Here is a 22678-nt window from a genome sequence, read left to right on the forward strand (position 1 = left end):
TGCAATGTGGCTCTCCAGCCATGTAACTTGTGCCAACATGCATATGTGCATTTTAATGTGTGCATTAAAATGCACATATTAGTAAGAATAACATACAAAAGGCATTGTATTAAGGGGAAATTGCTTTGCAGAAATGTGTGTGTTAGGCAAAAAATACACACAAATGTGTGTATAGAAGGAGAAATTTGCATTAAAATGCTGATGAATTTTTGTGAGTGTTGGATAAATTGAGAAATGTATAGGAACTGAAACTGAAAGATTCACCCGTCACTAGGGGAGCCATTCACCATTCTGTGATAGGCTGGCCCTGGTGAGCCGCTTGCTAAAGCTATGCCAAAGAAGATAAATCCTAGTTGTACATGATTTTTTTTAAAAAAACACATATTGTACTATCAGGGAAAGCTCTATTGTTAGGTATATATAAGGAGGCAGCATGTGTTCCTCCTGAGCCCCCTAGCTATATCCTTCTGTTGGAAGACTGAACTGTACATGCCGCACAGTCTGTTCTGCACCTGCAGAACTAGCCTCCTATCCTCAGGTGCATTGAAGGAGGCTGTCCCATTGCCAGCAATGAAGGAATATTCAGCAGCCACTGTGTTCTGTGTACAGAAGGGGGGGTGGTCATCAGGGCTGTTTCAAGCAGCAAAATGTATTGGGCTCACCCAGGGTACCATGGGAGGGGTTCTTGAGTCCTACCCTCTTTCTTTAGCTGAAACCTCCTCTCACAGAATTAAGAGCTTTTGGTTGCCCTTCCCTTCCTTTTTGAGGCACCGCACACAGAACTGTATTCAGTATTCCAACTGTCTTTGCAGCATAGATTTGCATCCTCCCGACAGCGCCACATTTAATTACAGTGGGATCGTGCAAGGGAAATTTGTAACCAGAATTTTCCCAGCTCATATTCGCATAGTTACGTCCATTTAACAAACACTCCACGGTGTGCTTGAACTCCTGCTCCTTTCCCACCAGTGCCTTATTCACACAGTTCGTGCAAGGGCACATGAACTGCTTCTCATAGGGAGAACAAGCCAAATATCACAAGCAAGCCCAAGTCAAGATGGGGTCATGCTTGACAAGTGTTTGAGATTAACCAACTTCTTGTCCCAGCCCCCTCCATCAGAGCAAACCAATGGTAGTAGTAAATCCCTGGTTTATCTCCCTTTTCAGATTAGCTATTTACCTCCACCTGCTGTTCAAAGCGAGAGATGTCACAATTCCAAATTCTGTATAAGTTTACTCAGTGATTTTTTTTCCCTTAAAAAAAATGTTTAGGGGTACTCTCGTTTTCCTACTCATAATGAAATACTGCCCCTCAATGAGGCCAAATGTTTAGGAGTATGTGTCCCCCTGCGTACCCCCAGAAAAAAAGCACTGAGTTTACTACACTAGCAGCTGGGCCTATTATAACATACTGAATGGATATGGTTCTCTCTCTCTCTCTCTCTCTCTCTCTCTCTCTGTGTGTGTGTACACACACACACACAGAGAGAGAGAGAGAGAGAGAGAGAGAGAGAGACTACCAGAGAGCAAATGCCACAGACTATTTCAATATTGGATCCAGGGATATTTGCAGAATTTCATTTTTGCAAACTCAAGTACAAATGGACCTGCACCACCTGGAGCAATGTGCAAATCAGAATGTTGCCATTCTTTGGCTTTGGCGCATCTATGGATTTTGTGCAGCAGTTCATTGCTGAAAAAAGTATCAAAATGCATTTTAAAACGTGTATTTTGAAAGAGAACAGTTTAGAAATGTGCATTTTGAGAGAAGGAAATGTTTAGGAATACCTTTTTTTAAAAAAAGAAAATGCGTTCAAAATATGTATTTAGATATTATTGTGATGCAAAGTTCCATACATATATAGAAATATTAAAAAACCACTGCAGATGCTGGCTTAATGGCTGATCCAGTATACTGTACAATCTCATCTTACACAGGAGGTTGGTTCCAAGGGTTGTGCATATACTTAAAAAAATGTGTATTCAAACTGTTGGACTCGCCCCTTTGGTAAGCAAGGCACAGAACTTAAAAGCTCTTTTTGTGCCCAAATCCCCTGATGCAAACATTATTCTTTTAAGGTCTCTAGCTTGTTTCCCCAAAAAATGGCCCTCTGCACGCGCCAGATCCACATTTAACTTGTGGGATTTCAACCAGCTGGCCTTCTACTGTGTATAATTGAAACTGCACAAGTTAAATGCATGTAAGACATGATCGTACTGTGCCTCAGCTTATGAGATATTGAATATCATACCTAACATCAATAAATCAGTCGTTTGACATGGATGGCGGCTAGTGTGGGCAGGTGCAAGAGAAGGGGGTGGTGGAACTGAGAAGTAATGCAGAAAGAACATGGGAGAAAAAGGAGACAGCCAAAGCACACAATGTTTTGGTGTCAGATGCATTTGGAAGTGTTTGTGCAGGTGGTGATGCTGTCATGATGCCTGAGGCGAAGGGTAAGATGGCAGGTGTCCCACCCTGTATTACTTCAGGAGTGGTAATGGGACAGCATCCCAAGGGCAGCAGGTTAGCTTAAGAGATATAAGGCACGCTGCCTGGCACACGCCTGTCTGTCGTTCAATGGCGGGATAGCTGGGAGCTCAGGAGGAATGGCTGAGGGGCTGCCCCTGCTGCTCTGGCACAGGTAGGTGGCTACATAAAGCAGTCATCTTACTTTGCCTACTGGCAAGACCAGCCCTGCAGGAACTGCTGCAGACTGTGGGCTTCTGGTCAGTAAGTTTACGTCTTTGATAGAGGATTTCTAGGAAATTGGGGATGTGGGGGGGGTGTTTAAGAACAAAAGGGGGGGGAGGACAATCTTTCTCTTGATTAGGTTCTTATAGATGTTTGTACAGTTGTACCTTGGATCCTGAATGCCTTGCGACTCGAACGTTTTGGCTCCCAAACGCCGCGAACCCGGAAGTGAGGGTTCCGGTTTGCAAACGTTTTTTGGAAGCTGAACGTCTGACAGGGCTTCCGCGGCTTCCAATTACGTGCAGGAAGCTCCTACAGCCAATCAGAAGCTGTGGCTTGGTTGTCGAGTGTTTTTGGAAGTCGAACGGACTTCCAGAACGGATTCCATTCAACAGCCAGGGTACCACTGTACAGTGGTACCTCGGGTTACATACGCTTCAGGTTACAGACTCCGCTAACCCAGAAATATTACCTCGGGTTAAGAACTTTGCTTCAGGATGAGAACAGAAATCCTGCAGCAGTGGCGCAGCAGCAGCAGGAGGCCTCATTAGCTAAAGTGGTACCTCAGGTTAAGAACAGTTTCAGGTTAAGAACAGACCTCCAGAATTAAGTTCTTAACCTGAGGTACCACTGTATAAGAAAGCGAGCGCAAGCCAAGCAAGACAATATGTTTGATACATTATTGCATTTGCTGCATCTAGTTTCTTCCCACACTTCCCCCCCTCTGTGAAGGACCCAGGATCACGACTGCGGATGTGTGTGGAGGAGTGATTTTAACTCATACCCCTGACATGGTTCTGAGAAATACGGTATCATCGACAAATTTGTTCTTCTATATATTTATCAAAACACAAGGGGGCAGAGTTGCATAGGTTTATAGCAATAGATGTAAGAACTGGGTATAACTCTTAAGAACTTCTGAAGTTGCAAAATTTCTGTTTGTGAAGATGCAAACTTTACTTTGTAAAAGTGCTTTACTTGACTTTTCTTTTTCTTTTTTTACAGGTTCAACACATCTCAGGTCTATTAAAGGGAGGTGGGGGAAGGGTACAAAAACAGAGCCAGAAGCAATAATCAAATACAACTGAAAAATTAGGGATAGAAGAAGGAAGAAAGTACAGTGGTACCTCTGGTTACGAACGCTTCGGGTAACGAGCTCCGCTAACCTGGAAGTAGCTGTTCCTGGTTGTGAACTTTGCCTCAGGATGTGAACAGAAATTGTGCACTGGAGGTGCATGTGCAGTGGGAGGCCCCATTAGCTAAAGTGGTACCTCAGGATAAGAATGGTTTCAGCTTAAGAACGGACCTCCAGAAGGAATTAAGTTCATAACCAGAGATACCACTGTATAAAGGTTTACCCTTACATATTACCACTTATTCTGAATGGAATTAAAATTAAAATTTAAATAGGATTGTGATACATTTGAAAGTAAACCAGAAAAGCAAACCTTCTGTTACAGCTAATCCTGTTAAATTATAAAACATTTATAGTTTGATATTTAGTTGTGGAATACTTGGGAACCTTTCTTTTTCATACCCATGGAAGATTGTGATGAGATTCCCAAATTGTTATAAACTTCCCAGGAATATAAATTTGGTTACTGCAAGCAACAAAAAATGCTGGCTCTGATGTGATGTTAGTTTGATTCAGTTCAACTGTGCTAAGCAAATTACAGACCTTGCGTGGAGCTACTGTTATGATACTGAAATGCTTTTATAGCATACAATAACCTCTCAGTTCAGCACCCTCAAATGCCTTTCTGTATTTCTTTTGCAAATAACACATTACAAATTTAGCTCATCATGAGTCTTAAGAAGGCCCTCCACCTTTGATTTCTACCTGGCTGCAATTCCCTTTGCTCAGCTGATGCCAGAGAACCTAATCTAAGCAACCAGGATTCAATATGAGGCTGAGTATTGCTTTTTCAATATCACTAGTTTGTCCTGCGGCCGCAAACTAAGTTTCCTTGGTAAAAAGCCCTGCTAATTTCCGTTGATCTTACTCCCAAGTCACTATGTGAAGGATAAGGATGAATGCTGAATATTGTGACCAGGTTGTTGAGTGGAATATCTGGATGTGCACATATTACACCTGAAGTGAGGGAACAGCATTGGCTTGCCAGTCAGCACCAGGCCATGTTCAAGGTTTTGTTGCTTGCTTCTATATTCTTTACTCACTAGTTTTATTGGCTTTAGGTTGTATTTTCATTTTTGTGAAAATTGTTTTCAAATCAACAATGCAATCCTATGCATGTCCAATGAAAGTAAGCCCTGCTGAGCCCAATGAGACGCATTCCAAATTAATCTTGATGATGAATCAGTGAAATTATTTGGTGAAACAAAGGTTGGTGGGGCATTCCTGAAACATTCTCCTCAAATTACAGGGTCAATTTTATGAACTTCTGGTTAAATCACTGTTTCTTACCAGCTGTAAAGGTAAAGGTAACCCTGACTGTTAAGTCCAGTCTCAGACGACTCTGGGGTTGTGGCGCTCATCTCACTCTATAGGCCGAGGGAGCAGGCGTTTGTCTGCAGACAGCTTCCGGGTCATGTGGCCAGCATGACTAAGCCGCTTCTGGCGAACCAGAGCAGCGCACGGAAATGCTGTTTACCTTCCCACCTGAGCGGTACCTATTTATCTACTTGCACTTTGACATGCTTTCGAACTGCTAGGTTGGCAGGAGCAATGGGAGCTCACCCCGTCGCGGGGACTTGAACCGCCGACCTTCTGATTGGCAAGCCCTAGGCTCTGTGGTTTAGACCACAGTGTAGTTTTCACTTACTTTGTTTTTAAGAATGAATTGAATCGGGGGGGGGGGGGGGGAGTTCCTTAACAGAATTATGGAAACACTGGCTTATCACATTCCAGGTTCTTAGATAACTTCTAAGAAAGAAAAGTATTTGATAGCAGTTTTACACAGTAATCTAATGAGAATTGCAACTAGCACGGGGGCGGGGGAATTCATTCCTTTTTTTGAAATGTACAACTTTGTCTCACGATAATCTAAAGTACATTTGAAAAACTCCAGAATCTTGCAAAGTGGGGAATAGCTTTGCTACATATATCATAATATGAATGAGCTGCTGAAGAGTGTGTACCAGGGGAAAGATTTCCTGGGAACAGTGCCCAGACCTGTGGCACGAAACAGTACATTTTTAAACACAAAAGGGGTGGGAATAGGGCTTGATGATTACTGTGTTAGCCTGCACTCAGATTGAACTGTAGGTAATCATAAGCTGGAATGAAATTCATGTTTACACACTTTCAGAGCACACTGCCATTTAAAACTCTGAATATAGTGCACTTTCCCCCTTAAGGGAACCGTGCATATATTGTATGCTTTTGTTTGCTTATACATATGACTCTTTTCTCACATTCATCATTCTAACTCCAAGTTCTCCCATTGATTTCAGAACCAGTATGACAGGCATTTGAGCATATACGTTTCGAGGCATCATTGCTTGCATTCCACACTTGTGGAGAAAGTGGATAGAGAATTTATTTCCTATCCGTCTCCTAACATGAGAAATTGCGGGCATCCAGTGAAGTTGAACAAATATAGAAAGTACTACTTCACACAGCACATAACTAAACTTTGAAGTTCATACCCACCAGAGGCAGTGATGGCCGCCAACTTAGATGGTTTGAAATGAGTCTGCTATCAGTGGCTATGTTCCACCTCTGCTGTCGGAAAGAGCCGGATTCTGAATGTCAGCTTCTGGAAACTGCGGGAGGGGAGAGGGCTCTTTTGCTGAAGTCCTGCTTCCGGGTTTTCTGCAGGCATCAGGGCTGGCCACTGAGAAGAGGATGCTGGACACAATGGGCTATTGGCCTAACCCTGCAGGCTCTTCTTATGTCCTTGTGAGGTGGAGTGGAAACCTCTCTCTACACCATGCATAATTGTATATACACTTTTATCACTTCACCTCTTACTCACCTTTCCCCTAAACAAAGAAGCCCCAAATGCCATAGCCTTTCCTCATAGGGGAGTTGCTCCATCCCCTTTGTGGAGCAATTCCCCCTTTTCAAGTGCCAGGCAAAGAAGACAATACTGGGCCAGTTGGATCAATGCATTGATTCATAATAAGGCAGTGTCATATCGTCATGTGCTTGTATTATGATATTAATTAGGGTTAATTAAGGTCACTCCTTAGCACCTGTCTGGACACGGGGCTGTGCTTTGGAGTGGCCTGAGGCACTAAGAGAGTGTGCAGCTGCATTGCTTCCCTGCCATTCTCTCTACCATAAAAAAACCCCAAAACACTACTTTGATTTGGGTTCCCAGGTAGTACAATGTTTATTCTAGGTTGCTTGAAAAGGACCTGTGGTGCAAAGTGTTTTGCATTGGATCTTGGAATGTTCAAATACCAGCAACACTGATTAGGAAACCCTGGAGAATGGAATAATTACCTTCAGGTGAGCCCCAAAAAGAGAGTTCCAGCTTCCTTTTACAGTGGTACCTCAGGTTAAGTACTTAATTTGTTCCGGAGGTCCGTTCTTAACCTGAAACTGTTCTTAACCTGAAGCACCACTTTAGCTAATGGGGCCTCCTGCTGCCACCGCGCCGCCAGAGCACAATTTCTGTTCTCATCCTGAAGCAAAGTTCTTAACCTGAGGCACTATTTCTGGGTTAGCGTCGTCTGTAACCTGAAGCGTATGTAACCTGAAGCGTCTGTAACCCAAGGTACTACTGTACTGGCCTACATACTGTGCTTCAAAGGCAGCACACTGTGTTTTAAAGGCAGCACAAATGCCTATCAACATAGGCATTTAGCATAGGAGCAAGATGAGTAAAAAAAAAGGTGGCAGCTCTATGGGTCATGACTGACAGGTGGAGGCCCTACCCACCTGTCAAAATGCCCCATTGGAAGGGGGAGTTGGGGGTGGTCAGGGTTCAGCTGTCTTGATCCTGCTCTCCACCCCTGATTCAGCAGCTGAAGCTTTTCTCAATAATTTTGTCCTTATCCTGAGAAAGGCTTCCTTTACATCTCACCTCACAGTTAAAAAGGTAAAGGACCCCTGACAGTTAAGTCCAGTCATGAACGACTCTGGGGGTGTGGTGTTCATCTCGCTTTACTGGCCAAGGGAGCTGACGTTTGTCCACAGACAGTTTTTCTGGGTCATGTGGGCAGCATAACTAAGCCGCTTCTGGCGAAACCAGAGCAGTGCATGGAAACACACAAAAGCAGAGTGATTAAGATGGTTGACAGCCACTGTCCTGAGATTTTAAAGCAGGGAGAGAAAAGAGTCAGCTTCTTGCATGAAAATGCTCATATAAAACAAGAGAAGATGTAGCTGTTAGTACCGTATTTCACACCTCCAATGCTACTGCAGATGAGATGCACCTTTTCCAGCCTGTTTTTGCTGGGTCTTTTTCTCCATCTTTCTCTCTCACCTGCAGTAGTAGGAACTGGAAAGTCCCATTCAGCACTATTGGGGGAAGAGAGGAGTACAGATGAGCGAGGCAGGAATCTCCGGCATCTCAGCAATGTGATTAAAAACAGACACACACTTTTGAGGGTTGCAACCAGTGTGAGAATTGGCAAGTCTTTTTCGTTGCTCTTCAGTTTTTTCTTACGACTTCCCCTTTTCTGGATTCTTTCATCTTTCCATTTCTTTTCATCAGGGCAATCACGCAAACCTACTTTCCTTCCCTCCTGCGGGTGTTAGAGTTGCCTTCTGCTTCACTCCTTCATTTGGAGCCTGTGGCAGTCAAGATTTTGATAAGACAGGTGAAGAAGGAAGAAAAAGCAGCTGGAGGATGAGGCGAGGGCAGAGGGAGACGAAAGAGCTCTGAGTGGAGGGGGACCATTTCTCCATCCTTTGGAGCCCCTGGGAAAATCAGGAAACCTGCTGTACCTGGAACTGGGTGTGGAGAGTGCAGCTGGATGGGGCACCGCTTGTGGGCAGCCTGAGGAATTACCATTCATCTTGGGTCTGCCCATTAAGGCAAGAACAGAGTGAGAAACTAGGGTGATGTCTGCTGTTCCCAGGAATTCTTCTTGTTGTGAGACTTTTGTGGATGAGCTGAGTTTGTTTGGAACCTGGGTGAGAACTCGGCAGCTGAGAGGGAGCATACGTCAGAAGGAAAATGAATTGATATTGATGTACATATATATGAAACTTTGTATTAATATAACGTTTTCATATGTAGCTGTATTTGTGTAATATTTTATTTAAGTTGTGTGTTGTTGCTCCGGTTTTTTGCATACTGCTTAGAGATTTTTCAAAATAGATTAAATGGTATAGAAATTAAATCTTCAAATCTTCAAATCATCAGTGCATCAAATCCACTTTGAACTGCCATGTATACACTGTTTGCATTTGTGAGTACCGTAAACTGCTGCCTCTGGAATTAAAAATGCTTCAGCTTGCATTGTGAGAGAGCAGGCAAAGAAAAATTGCCTAGTGCAGCTTGAATCTCTGCTTCTCTACAATTATGTTAATAACTGGAAATCAGATTTAATTGATATTTTAGGGTTTTCACATAGCAAATAGAAAGTTTTAAATTTCCTGACATAAGCAGATAAAACCTTCTCTCCCAAGATTCCCTAAGCATTTGATGAAAGCTTTGTGCCAAGCAGATGCAGTTCTTGCTGAGAAGGCTCTCTATTTTTGTCACAAACTTAAAGATAGCAACTTTAATTTCAGGTTTGTTTAGATGCAGCCTTAGAGAAAATGAAGCTCTGTTATTTGCCTTGTTTCACCAAAAGCAGGACATTACCTTGTTGGTTGTTATACAGTAAAATAAACAGGCCAGATTCAGCAGAATGGAGAGAGGTCCTAGTAGATTATCTGCTACCCCTTAGGGTTGTGCCATCTAGGAGAAATTTTGTGAGGCAGTTCTCCAATAAAAATGTGTTCAAAATTGAATATACTAGGGGAAAGGTGTACATGTATGTTTATACTAGTTAAAATAGCATACAAAATTGTTATATATGAGGACATTGCTTGCTATATATCTATATCTAATGGCCACATGACCCAGAAAGCTGTCTGTGGACAACGCCGGCTCCCTCGGCCTGAAGCGAGATGAGCGCCGCACCCCACTCACCTTCGGCTGGACTTAACCATTCAGGGATCCTTTACCTTATCTATCTATCTATCTATCTATCTATCTATCTATCTATCTATCTATCGCTAAGTTGCATATAGAAATGTGTATAATTAAAGAAACGCTGATGACTTTTCATTAGTTATAAGCAATGTAGCAATGTGGGAATGTAGGAAACTGAATTTAAGACTGAAAAAAATGAGAAACTGAAGTTGGCAGATTCACACATCCCTAGCAAAGCCAAAACTTTGGATCGGTACCTTTAAATCCCCTGAGGCTGTAGTTGGTCCACCCTGGCACAGGGTGAGGCAGCTGCCTCAGGCAGCAGAAATGGAAGAGGTGGTACTCCCCCAAGCGCCCTATTTGCCTCACTATTGCCACAGAAGCAGCCCAGGTAAGGGAGGATTAGGGGTGGAGAGGGACCAGCAGCAAAGCTCTGTGCAGTACCTCCCATCTCACAGAGCTGGCAAGAGGCAAGGTATCCTGCAGCCGGCTTTGCAGCTGGCAGGGAAGGGAGGTTTGGAAAGTGCTTCTCTTTACAGTGAATGGCTTTCTGGAGCTTTTGACCCCTCGGGCCCAGAGGGCTGCCAAGGCTCGGCAAGGGCTTGATGAAGGCTTCTCCTCCTCCATAGAGGTTTGTGCCTCTCTCCATCACAGGCATGGCTGGGAGAATTTCACCTCATGTGCTGAAACGTCTATGGCTGCCTCTTCCCGAGACATTGAAACATAAGGAAGTGATGTCTTCTCTTGGCCATTCCCCCCAATCTTCTTGTGTTGTACAAAGAGCATGACATCACGCTAAGCCAAACCTTGGTTTAAGCTCAGCATCGTACAGCAGTAAAAATGACTGAGGAGGAGCAAAACAGCTGTGAACTCCACTCTAGAAGCCTCCAGATTTGCAGTTGTGTTAGGTGAGCTGCGGGACGCGGGTAGCGCTGTGGGTAAAACCTCAGCGCCTAGGACTTGCCGATCGCATGGTCGGCGGTTCGAATCCCCGTGGCGGGGTGCGCTCCTGTCGTTCAGTCCCAGCGCCTGCCAACCTAGCATTTCGAAAGCACTCCTGGGTGCAAGTAGATAAATAGGGACCGCTTACCAGCGGGAAGGTAAACGGCGTTCCGTGTGCTGCGCTGGCTCGCCAGATGCAGCTTGTCACGCTGGCCACGTGACCTGGAAGTGTCTGCGGACAGCGCTGGCTCCGGGCCTATAGAGTGAGATGAGCGCACAACCCTAGAGTCTGTCAAGACTGGCCCGTACGGGCAGGGGTACCTTTACCTTTACCTAGGTGAGCTGCAGTTTGCCTATGGTGACATGTGAATATGTGGCTCCTTCCAGCAACGTCTGCAGCCAAGCTGGTGCCAAATGTATTGCTCGGCTTTCCTTTGGACCACGTCAGCAAGGCCAAGGGGGTGGGGGGCATCTTATCATCTGGGCAGCCCCGGACCTCCATACACACTGCCCAGGCTTGCGCACCAGGGAGGTCACTTGGGTGTTGCTAATGCAGTGGCTTGTCTTCACCCTGGAGGCACATCCATTGTCTCTCAAGACAGTCGGATGCGAACAAGTAGAGTGCAATAGGACCAGTGGAGGAAAGCATTTCAGTTCAGTTTGCTTTCAGGCGTGTGTGGTTAGTGTTAATTAGGTCATTTGGGGAGCAAATCTGCATGTATGCCACATCCTTCGTGTGCCTCCTCCTCGAGAGATCCAGAGGGTGGCAACACGAGAACGGACCTTCTCTGCAGTGGCACCCTGCCTGTGGAATGCTCTCCCCAGGGTAGTTTGCCTGGCGCCTTCATTAGATACCTTTAGGTGCCAGGCAAAAATGTTCCTTTTTAACCAGGCCTTTGGTTGATCTGATTTACATCCTATGCCCTTTTAAAATGTGCTTTTTGTGTGGGGGCGGGGCAGCTATTGGGTTGTTGTTTTAATTCTTATTATGTATTTTGTGGTTTTATATTTTGATTTTATTCTGTGAACTGCCCTGGGACCCCTGCGTATAAGGTGGTATATAAATTCAATAAGTAATAAAATTCTAATAATGGGGATGGGGAAATGGAATGGAATGGAGGCAAACTGTGGTCAAGAGGACTCTGGCTCAGAGTTTAAGCAGGCCCAGATGCCTGCTTCAAAAGCAGAAATGTCTCTGTTTGACTGGACTCTGCTGGTTCATGGGATATGGAAGGCTTAGCAATGCTTCAGTCAAGCTGAGGTAGTATTCCTGCGCAAAGGAAGTGCAAGGTGTGATGCTCCCTCCAGCCATGAGTGCCTAGTGACCCTGTGATGGACCGTGAGATCAGAAAAACTGACAAGACTTTAATCAGGCTGAGATTATGTACCAGGATGAAGCAGGCACATAAGTGGCTCCAAATCACCTTCCTGGGGCTCCTTGCACCCTGCTAAGGCGTGAGAACACGTCACTCCTCAAAAACCATTAAAATTCAAATGGAATAAAATGAAACACCTGTTTCACAGGACTGCGCGCCTGACATCGTCTGCCAATACAGAATTGAATGGCCATGAGAAAAGGTTGGCTGAATGGAAAAAGGTAAATCAAGACAGCAAAACTGGCAGGTGTAGCGAAACCAAAAACAAACTGGACCCGAAGTAAATTTTTTATTTGCCTAATTTTAGTTTTGCTTAGCTCTGAGTTTTTCTAAGAGATTTTGGCTTGTGCTTGGATCATTGGAGACCAGACTGCTTTTTTGCCTTCTTTCTTTTCGTGCTAAACTCAAGGTGGTGAGTTTAACAAACTTTGAGATGCAACATCTAGAACCATAAACTTTTTTTTTCAGGCGGAAATGTCTTCTTCTACCCATCCCTCATTGAGTCTTAACCACAATGGTCTGATTTTCTTTATTTTCTGATGTTTAGTGATTGTACTTAATTGAACTCTTCACCTTAACATTTTCTTCTTCAGGATTTAGGCAGCTGCAGGTGTCTCTGAATTCTTCATTGCTATTTTGGCTCTTTAGAAACTGTGTTAGCCATTCTGTTGCATACTGAATTTGGCAGCAAAACACAGCTTTGTGAAGCCTTTACTCTGAAGTAAGCGCCTTTGATTTCAGCTATTTAGGACTGCATCCCTGATGCTCAAAAGTCACAGGTCAAAGGATTTGACTATTGTTTGAGTTGGCCCGAATTTAGAAGCTTGTGATTTCAATTAGCAGGTTGGAATGTCACCATGGGAAGAGTGTTCTTCCCTGTAGGTACTGTCCTATGTCTTAGCTAGCTTATAAAACCATTGTGTAAGATGGCCCCTTGGCTTTCACTTGTTAAAGCCTCGTTCACCTTTTTGCTCTGCTGAGCACAACTTTGTGACTTTGTAGCTGAGGAATTAAGATGCAAGCACAATGGGGATTTACCAATAATTGTTTGAAGATTAAATTAAATGACTGTTCTGTATAATATTTCTGAGTGGATTGGGACGCATGGCTCTAATTGCCTGCTTGTCTCTTCTCGTTTGCTACATGCCATTGTCACTGCTGAGTTCTTTTGGAACATGACTTAGGGGTGGCATAGTTCTCACTGAGCATTAAGAACTACTATAGGTTTTCCCCCAAAATTGGCTTTGCCTAGTGTTGCAAACAGACTTTACCATCTATGTCGTTTGAGTTCATACCTGTATTTGAAATAAAAATCTGGTTTATAAATGTTCACACATAATTTGTTTACATATTTCCACAGATAATTATCCTGAGCTAAAACTTAAGACTTTGCTGGCTTAAATCTTTTGCAAGCAAAATTCACTGACATACTTCAAAACTGAATTTGCAGATGAGGAAATACAATACTTTTTAGTCTCTAGTATCTTACCGTTTTGGTTCTACACTGATAACACATTCAAACAAATCTTTGCCTGTTAAAATCATTCTAATACAAAGACAATTAGTAGTGAAAAAAGTTTTTGAGAAAGTATTATTTCAAATTAGCCCTTTAAGTGGCTAATTTATTTCCACTTATGGAGCATTAAGAACTTCATTAAATTTGTAATCTTATGATTATCATCCATACAATGCAGTTACGCAATGATTACAGAATTTCATAGTGCTGCAGGTTATTTCTGCTTGCCAATATACCTTCTTAATTTAGACACATTTAAATAAGGCACATTATTGAATATATTGTTGAAGATATGACATTTTATTCCCCCCTTCTATATATTTTGAATCTTATGGATACGCCATTTTGCTGAAAGACCATGTATTCAAGTTATGTGTGGTGAGGTTTTTCGCATGTATAGGTAAGTACTGTTGAAAAGCCTGTGTTGAAAAATAAGTTGGTGGTTTATATAAAGATACCTTTGATGCTGGATGTGTTTCTCTGCTTGCCTAGCAAATAAAATTTCATATACACGATCCTTCATTTATGCCTTTAGTGACGTGTTGGATTGTAGCTGTGTTAAATGTCAAGGATTGCTGCTTTGGAAAGAAAGAAGCACACTTTGGTCATCAGCCAAATTGTTAGAATGAGCTTCTGCTTTGACATCAGAGACACAATTACTTTGAGGTTTAACAAATTCTTGGGAGACGTAAATTGGTAGGATTAGACAAAGCCATCTTTAGAACTAGTCAGGAAAAAGTACTTTTAAACGATTCAGTGCTTATAGTTGGGGCAGAAAGATAGATTTTTGGAACGCTAAATGCACGTTAAGTTAACCATGGTGCAAACCATTTCCTGATTCACGTTCTCATCATATATTGCTGCACATTGCAAACATTATACTTTTCCTGATGTAGACATTGATTTCTCTCTCTGAAATGATAACATGTAAGGCCTGAAATAATCTCTTGCCTAATTCTGTGTACTCCCACGCCCCAAAAAGAATGTCCTGTTAATTGCAGCTGTGGGTAGGAAGTTCCTGGTTCTGGGAATTAGGTAAACAGCCTGTTTTGGATGAGGTTGCACTCCCTCTGAAGGAACACCTACACAACTTTGGAGTGCTCCTTGATTCTGAGATATCAAGTGGCCTGCGACAAGGGATGAGGTGAATGACAGATAAACCGTTACTGATTGTCTGTTGTTTTAGTAAAGGTATCTCCCTTCAGATGCTTGTGAGCAGTGAGACACTCATGAGAAATTCCTGTGCCATTTAGTGGCAGGGAATGTATCAAGCCTGCATGAGCATTTATTTTTTTATTGTGCTTACAGAACATTATACAATAGAGAGGGAGGGAGGCTCATTCATGCACAAATCTCCTAGTGTGAATTAGATCCGCTGGATAATAGTCTAAGAATTTTAATACTGTAGTACCAGAAAAGTAGTAGAAATAAATAGGCAACTGGAAGTATATGCGGCCAAAAACATAAATATATGAAGACAGAATGTTGGGTTGAAATCACGACAGACGAGTGGTGGGTGTCAAAGGAGAGGCGTCTGCCGGGGCAAGCCCCGGGAACTCTCTTTTATTGAATATTACAAACATTGCCACAGGTGTGCTTGTGGCTGATTGGCTGATACAAACACAAAGCATCTTGTTGCTGATTGGTTAACATTGGTGCAAGGCGGGAATAACATATTACATTAATCACTGATAGTTCAAAGACTGGGAACGGAGCTGGAACTAGACAGGCATGAATCCTCCTAATTAAATTATAACTAAAGATTGATATTGAGAGAACATAACATGAAGGAATACAACAATCATGTCCCGTAAATGTGGTCAGCAATGCATTAAGAACAGGTCAGGATACACTGTTTCATGAACTCAATGGGAACTGTTCAGAACATTCTCAGACTTATGTGCAGAGGCAAAAACTTCCCAGAATGTAAGAGAGAAAAGAAGCAATAGTGCTAAAAGCAAGACTTTCCCAAAATGCCACAGTTATGTGCAGTAAGAGAAACTGCAGAAAGAAAACTTCCCTTCAACAGAACATTCAAATTAAGAGACATTCCCCATGAAATAACAAAATATGCCTGTGTTAAAAGCTTTGGCGGTGGCAACATAAAAATCCAATTAAAACAATGAAAAGCTAAAGATTAGCCATCTGGGGAGAAAATCTAATGGTAATCACTTCATCTAAAAAAATAAATAAATCACATACTGTACACTGCAGGGAACAAATTAGAGGGACTTCTGAGCATGTTCTGCTATGGTGAAAGAGATTCTTTGGCTCATTCCATCAGTGCAAGCTTTTCAGCTTGACAGATGGAACAACCCCCCCTCCCCCTGCATGTTGTTCTGAGGGTTCTCCTAGCCTGCCAAAGCCAATTTTGGGGAGTGTGGGAGGGGAGGGGGGGGGAAAGTCCCGTTCCACAAGTAGAAGTCTTTGTGTAGCCCATAATTTCTAGATTTTTCGGTGTAACAGGAAGCTAGGATTGAGAGCTGAATTCTAGCTTGTGCAGCCATTTACACAAAGGGATGAGCGAAGTGGCTGCAAAGGAGCTCCATGTACTTACACATAGCTTGTGCATAACCTGAGAACCTGGCCACAGCTGGGGAGTTGATGGTCCTTTCCACGTCCACCCAGAGGTCCTTTTTCCTCCAGCAGTTGTGGAAAAGCCAGTGTAACTATGGTCAGATCCACACTGTACCTTTAAAGCACATCCAACAGACATTTAAAACACATTGTATCCCTGGGAATCCTGGGAATTGTAGTTTAAGGGTACTGGAATTGTAGTTCTGTGGCAGGGAAACGGCGGTTCCAAGTGTGGTATGGTATATCAGTCATATCCTTTAAGTTTTTGTGTTCCAGTTTAAATCAAGATAGCTAGACAATGAGTTAGCAGTTACCACGTGGCAGCCTTTACCCAAGGTTTCATGGGCTTTGAAGACACTCAAACTCAGGACACAAGGGAGAAATGTGCTAAGTGGAAGGCACACTTGGCAAATCCACACTGAACAACTCCCGCCCAGAAACCAATGTCCCCACTGTGGAAGGACGTGTGGATCCAGAATTGGCCTCCACAGTCACTTACGGATTAACTGTTAAAACAGTGTTTATGGAAGACAATCTTACTCAGCTACAAGTGATCGCCAAAGAAGAAGGACCACATGGCATTCATCTGGTGAGCCATTCACCCCTGGGAATCGGAGGAAAGCAGGAAAACTCAATAAAGTGGTACCTTGGGTTACAGACGCTTCAGGTTACAGATGCTTCAGGTTACAGACTCCGCTAACCCAGAAATAGTACCTCGGGTTAAGAACTTTGCTTCAGGATGAGAACAGAAATTGTGTGCTGCCAGGAGGCCCCATTTGCTAAAGTGGTACCTCAGGTTAAGAACGGTTTCTGGTTAAGAACGGACCTCCAGAATGAATTAAGTTCTTAACCCGAGGTACCACTGTACATTATGCCTTACATTCATTCAGTGACCTCTACTAAACATTATGGGCAGGATTCACCTAACAAGCCCTGCACAAATACTTTTTATTGTTCTATGGGGCTTCCCACCCTCCTCCCACCATCTATCTCCTACAACCCCCCCCCTCACTTACCCAGAACAGCGCATGGGGGGAGGAGAGGGGATCATTCCATTCATCAAGGATCCATCAAAGCACAACACTGATTTCCACCCTATGTTGGGAGGGTAGAAAATTTGCCCTAGGGATGCTGACTATCAGTATCCATACTAGGTTTACATGGCTTGTGGGCTTCCCACAGGCGTCTGATTGGCCACTCTGAGAACAGAGCATTGGGCTAGATGAGCCTGTGTGCAGGAAGGTTCTTCTTAAGATATGGAAGTCCTATTTGTTGTGTTTGTTCTAACATACACACAACGGAGGAAAACTTGAGATTCTCTGTACCTTTTCTTCCTTAGCAAGAAAAGCATTTGGAACAGGATATTTTTTATCAAACAGCTAGAAAAGAAAGGGTTAAATGATCTGCCCACTCAGCCAGAGGCTACCTGTGGCTGCTTTACATCAAAAGCTAGTCAAGAAAACCTAGCACAGAAATAAATGCAACCTGCAGGTTGGCCCAGAGATTGCACTTCCCAGATAAACTCATCCTTTTTTGAGAACTCTGGATCTGCATTAGAGGAGGAGTGCATGTTTGGGGATTGAAAATAAAACCCCCTCATATAATCAAACCATTCCTAGGAAATAGAAAATAAATGGAAGCTAAAAACAACAACAACAACAACAACAACAATTTATTTGTACCCCGCCCATCTGGCTGGGGTTCCCCAGCCACTCTGGGCAGCTTCCAACAAAGATTAAAAATACATTAAAATGTCACACATTAAAAACTTCCCTGAACAGGGCTGTCTTCAGATGTCTTCTAAATGTCAGGTAGTTGTTTATCTCTTTGACATCTGATGGGAAGGTGTTCCGCAGGCCAGGCACCACTACCGAAAAGGCCCTCTGCCTGGTTCCCTGTAACTTGGCTTCTCGCAGTGAGGGAACCGCTAAAGCCTTTCTTTTAGGAATTCTAGGTGCCGAAATCCGAATGGAGCAGAAAAGACTATTTATGTATGCAACCACAGCTGCGCAGATGTTAATGGCTGAGAGATGGAAACAAGATAAAGACCCTACCAGAAAAGAATGGCAGATTAAGTTGATGGATTATGCCAAAATGGCAAAAATGACCGGAAGATTCAGAAATCAGGAAGACCAAAATTTTAATAAGGAAAGTATATAATTTATCTTAAAAACCATTGTAAACAGCTAAAATCGTTAGTAGGATTGGAATAACACTTGTAGTTTAATGGTAAATTTTGGATATAATGGAGATGTAAAAGATTTGGATTATTTTAAAAGATGCAGGAGGAAATGACTAACAATTGGACCCACAAAGGGGAAGAGGGAGATTCTTTGGAATCTTGTTTTTATGTTGTATGTTGGATATGTGACTGTAAAAATTTAATTTGAAAAACCAAATACAGTGGTACCTTGGTTCTCAAACTTAATACATTCCAGAAGTCTGTTCCAAAACCAAAGCGTTCCAAAACCAAGGCACGCTTCCCCATAGAAAGTAATGCAAAATGGATTAATTCGTTCCAGACTTTTAAAAACAACCCCTAAAACAGCAATTTAACATGAATTTTACTATCTAACAAGACCACTAATCCATAAAAGGTAAGCAATAACACTGGGCAACAATTTTTTACTTTTTGAATGTTGTCTAGATTTCTACAACTGATTTAGGGTATTTTTGCACTGCTGAATCAGGAAATGGCATCCGTTTCTCTCCATCAGGTCAGGTCAGGTTTACTGTAAACTGAATGGTGGGCATTGATAAATTGCATGTTGCTTCACCATTTTTCAAATTTCAGGGCTTGAACTTCCCTTTCTTGGAACTCCTGGAATGCTCAGCGGCAGGGAGGTCTCTCTTCAGAGTCCAACAGTAGTCAGCCATCATGACTGCGTCCCAGCGACCCTGATATCTGGTCTTCATCTCTTTCATGTCCTGATGGAATCTCTCCCCCTGCTCATCACTCATTGAACCCAGGTTCTCAGGAAACCGGTCCATATGTGAAAATAGGTAGTGCATCTTGACACTCCTGTTGCAACCCAGGTTTCTGAAAGCAGTCAGCATGTTGTTGACAAGTTCTGCGTAGTTTCTGGCCTTATTGTTGCCAAGAAAGTTCTTCACTACCAGAACAAATGCCTTCCACGCTTCCAGTTCCACTTCGTTCATTGAGTTTCCGAACTCTGGATCTCTGATGAGCTGACGGATCTGAGGACTGTCAAAGATGCCAGCTTTCAACTTCTCCATGGTCAATCCTGGAAAAGCCTGGCACAAGTAAGTGAAGCAGTCACCATCCTTGTCCAGAGCCTTGGTGAACTGCTTGATTAAGCCGAGCTTGATGTGCAGCGGTGGGAAGAGTATTCTATCTCTGTCCACCAGAGGGTCGTTGATGACGTTCCTTTTCTTGCAAGGCACCAATTCCTCCCGCACAGGCCAGTCCTTCTTCGTGTAATGCTGAGCACGGTCCCTACTATCCCACATGCACAGAAAACATGGGTACTTGGTGAAGCCAGACTGTTGTCCCAACAAAAAGTTCACCATCTTCAGGTCAACACAAATAAACCACTTATGCTGATCATAACCAATTTTCTCCAGCACATACTTCATCGCTTCATAGTTCTCCTTCAGTGTACTCGAGTGAGCCAGGGGTATAGAGGCAAACTGGTTGCCGTTGGGTAGCAGAACACATTTCAGTGATCGCTTGCTGCTGTCAATGAACAGTCTCCAATCTTTGGGTTCGTACTGTGGCACTCCAAGCTTGAGCAGAAGCTGCGCAATATCTGCACAGTACACCAAGTCCTTCTCTTCCGAGAAAAAATGGAGGTACTCTTGATGCCTGTTGCGGAAGAAGCTGATGCGAGCACTGTCAGAGAGGAGGTTTTTTTCCTTCCATCTGGATGCCAACAGTTCGGCAGAGTCCTTTGACAAGAACCACTTCTTCTTCATATCCTTCAACACTGGAGGCATCTTTGTCACTAATGTCAGGAAGTTCTCCAAAGATAGGCACTGGAATTTCATCACAATGAGCTACAGGACGATGTGCTGATTGAAGATCAGGATACTTGAGGCTGCTCTGGTTCTTTCTGTTGATCCCAGCCGCACCAATTTATGGAAGATTTCGAGGTTTTATGACTTCAAACTGATCCCTTTTCGACATAATCACCCAGAACTATCGGACCTGAATACTTCTTGTCATTAAAATAATCATTTCCAATCAAAACAATTATTCGACATGGCATTTTACCCCCACCAACTTCTTCTAAAATGCTCCACACAAGTGTACATGTGAACAAAAACGTAAAAAAGTGACATGTGGCCATAGCTCAAAAACTTGACCTGATTGAGCAAAACCAATGTTGTCAGGGGTTCAGGGACAGAGGCACAGGGTAGGCAGGAGATGGAGAGCGATGGGGATGAATCCCAGGACAGCGAGGAAGAGGATGACAATGACTCAAGAGATTCCATGAGTCTTTCCAGCGAATCAGAGGATTCCCAGAAGGGGGCGCCGGTGGTCAAGGCCAGGGGAGCCCCAGGGGGGACGTGTCAGGAGCAGGGGGCCAGCGGGGGATCCCAAAGTGGCAGCTGGGCGTCAGGACCAGCCTCCCCGCCAGAGTGCAGCGAAGGGGGTGGAGGTTCCAGTGTATCAGGGGAGGCGGCTCCGGCAGTAGAGAAAGGAGGGAGGTCGGAGCAAGCCACCCTCCCAGAAGGGGAGGGGAGTAGTGAAGGGAGTAGCGTAGCTGTCAAAAGGAAAGTTAGAGGTTGGGCGCGCGCGCCAAGTTCAAATGTAGAGGCGCGCGGAAGTACAGGGAGCCCGGAGGAGGGGCCAGGTCCCAAAGCCCGCAGGAGGGGGCAAGAGCAGTCTGATTCCGCGTCGGAGGAATCCAGGAGGGGCGAAACCCCAGCGGGCAGAAAGACCCTGCGGAAAAGGAAAGAGAGAAAGAGGTGGAGCAGCGCAAGCCTCTTAAACTGGTGCAGGGGAGGGACGGATTCAGGGGGGACTTCAGCGGTCTAAGCCTAGCAGACGTAGGGCTGCGCGCCTCGGATCTGAAGCAAACAATGAACTGCAATAAACACTTTTGTATATAAGAAAAGATAGGCGTTGGTCTTTTGTGAGCTGAGACTTGAGGCAGCCCTGACAAATGTGATTTTTGGATTCAGTGCATCAGATTCGTCCTAAATCAACTGAAAAAACGCAGACAACAAATTTGTTGTTGACCAGTGTAATCAATGTACTGCAGTCACACAATCAATCAGTAGCTGAACTGGGTTCCACACAGTCACAAAAACAAAAAAGCCGCAAAAACAAAAACGCAAAATAAATAGCAAAAAGAGACAGACCTCAGCATAACACTCAAAACAGAAGTGTGGCACTCAAATTGGAAGCATAACACTCAAAACGGAGCACGTTCGGCTTCCGCAAAAAGTTTGCAAACTGGAACACTTACTTCCGGGTTTGCAGTGTTTGGGTTCCAAGTTGTTTGAGTACCAAGGCATTTGAGAACCAAGGTATCACTGTAAATAAATTTATTTAAAAAAAGAGGGAAGCTATGTTGGGAGTAGGATCTTTCTCCTCGACATTTTGTTTCCTGTGGGCAGGGTTTTTTTTTGACATTGCAGGAGAATTCACACATTTTCCCCCAGCCTCATTTCTTCCTGTGAGAAAATGTGTAGGGATACTTGGCTCTGTTTTATACATAGGTCTCCATTTTCATTTTGTTGTTTTTACTTTGTTTTCACCTGTGATTGTGAGCTTGGGAGACAATTTGTTCCCCTTTCCCCCTGCTGTCAAGCAAGAATATTCCCAAAGCTGGCAAATTCAAAAGAGCTCTATGTCTGGATATGTCTGCATCTAGAAATGAGCAGATGGATTGAGACAAAGAACTTAATCAGCTTACTTCACAATGAAGACCAATTTTTTTTCACCTGCTCTGTAAATGTTGAATTAGTTATGGATCTTGTCACAAGGGGTGGAACAATGCTTTCCCACCCTATCTACAAATTACAAAATTCTCCCCTTTTGGACATACTGTAATAGGACAGCCTAGGTTATCCAGCTGTATCAATCTTTAAATGTTGGGAAATAGCACAGCTTTGCAGACGTGATGATGTGCAGTAGAATGAAAGGACACCTACAAAATTAATTGTATCTTCAGTAGAGATGTTAGAGAATTCCATCAGAAAGAGGAGTGGAGATTGCAGCATTTTGCATGTTCGTTAGAGGGCAGGAAAGAAATCAGGCAACTGAAGGTGAATTGTATCTTCTTTTTTAGTTTGCAAACATAATGTAAATAAGCACATTATTTTCTGCACTGTTTTTGACGTTTCCCTCCCATTGAAATGCAGTGAAATTCAATACATAATTAATTACATTCCTTTGGCCATAGCAGATTGTGAGATGAATGAGGTAGGTTGTAGTGGAAGCTGAACTGTAGAAGAATGAAAACAGTTCTGGTTGTGATGCATGCAAGAAGTGACGGACGTCTCTGTTTCCTTATACCCTTCTAACTCTCACCCTTCTGTATTGCCT

The 22678-nt window shown here is 43.4% G+C and overlaps 1 long non-coding RNA gene across 1 annotated transcript; it reads left to right on the forward strand.

The window, feature by feature from the left end:
- Window positions 1–9876: 9876 nt before the first annotated feature.
- Window positions 9877–14106, forward strand: LOC308475586. Its single transcript, XR_013985310.1, has 2 exons — window positions 9877–10658; window positions 11030–14106. It is a non-coding gene; the product is annotated as an uncharacterized lncRNA (long non-coding RNA).
- The last annotated feature ends 8572 nt before the right edge of the window (window positions 14107–22678 follow it).

Source organism: Podarcis pityusensis, assembly GCF_964106645.2.
Source record: "Podarcis pityusensis genome assembly, chromosome: 1".
Classification (NCBI taxonomy): domain Eukaryota; kingdom Metazoa; phylum Chordata; class Lepidosauria; order Squamata; family Lacertidae; genus Podarcis; species Podarcis pityusensis.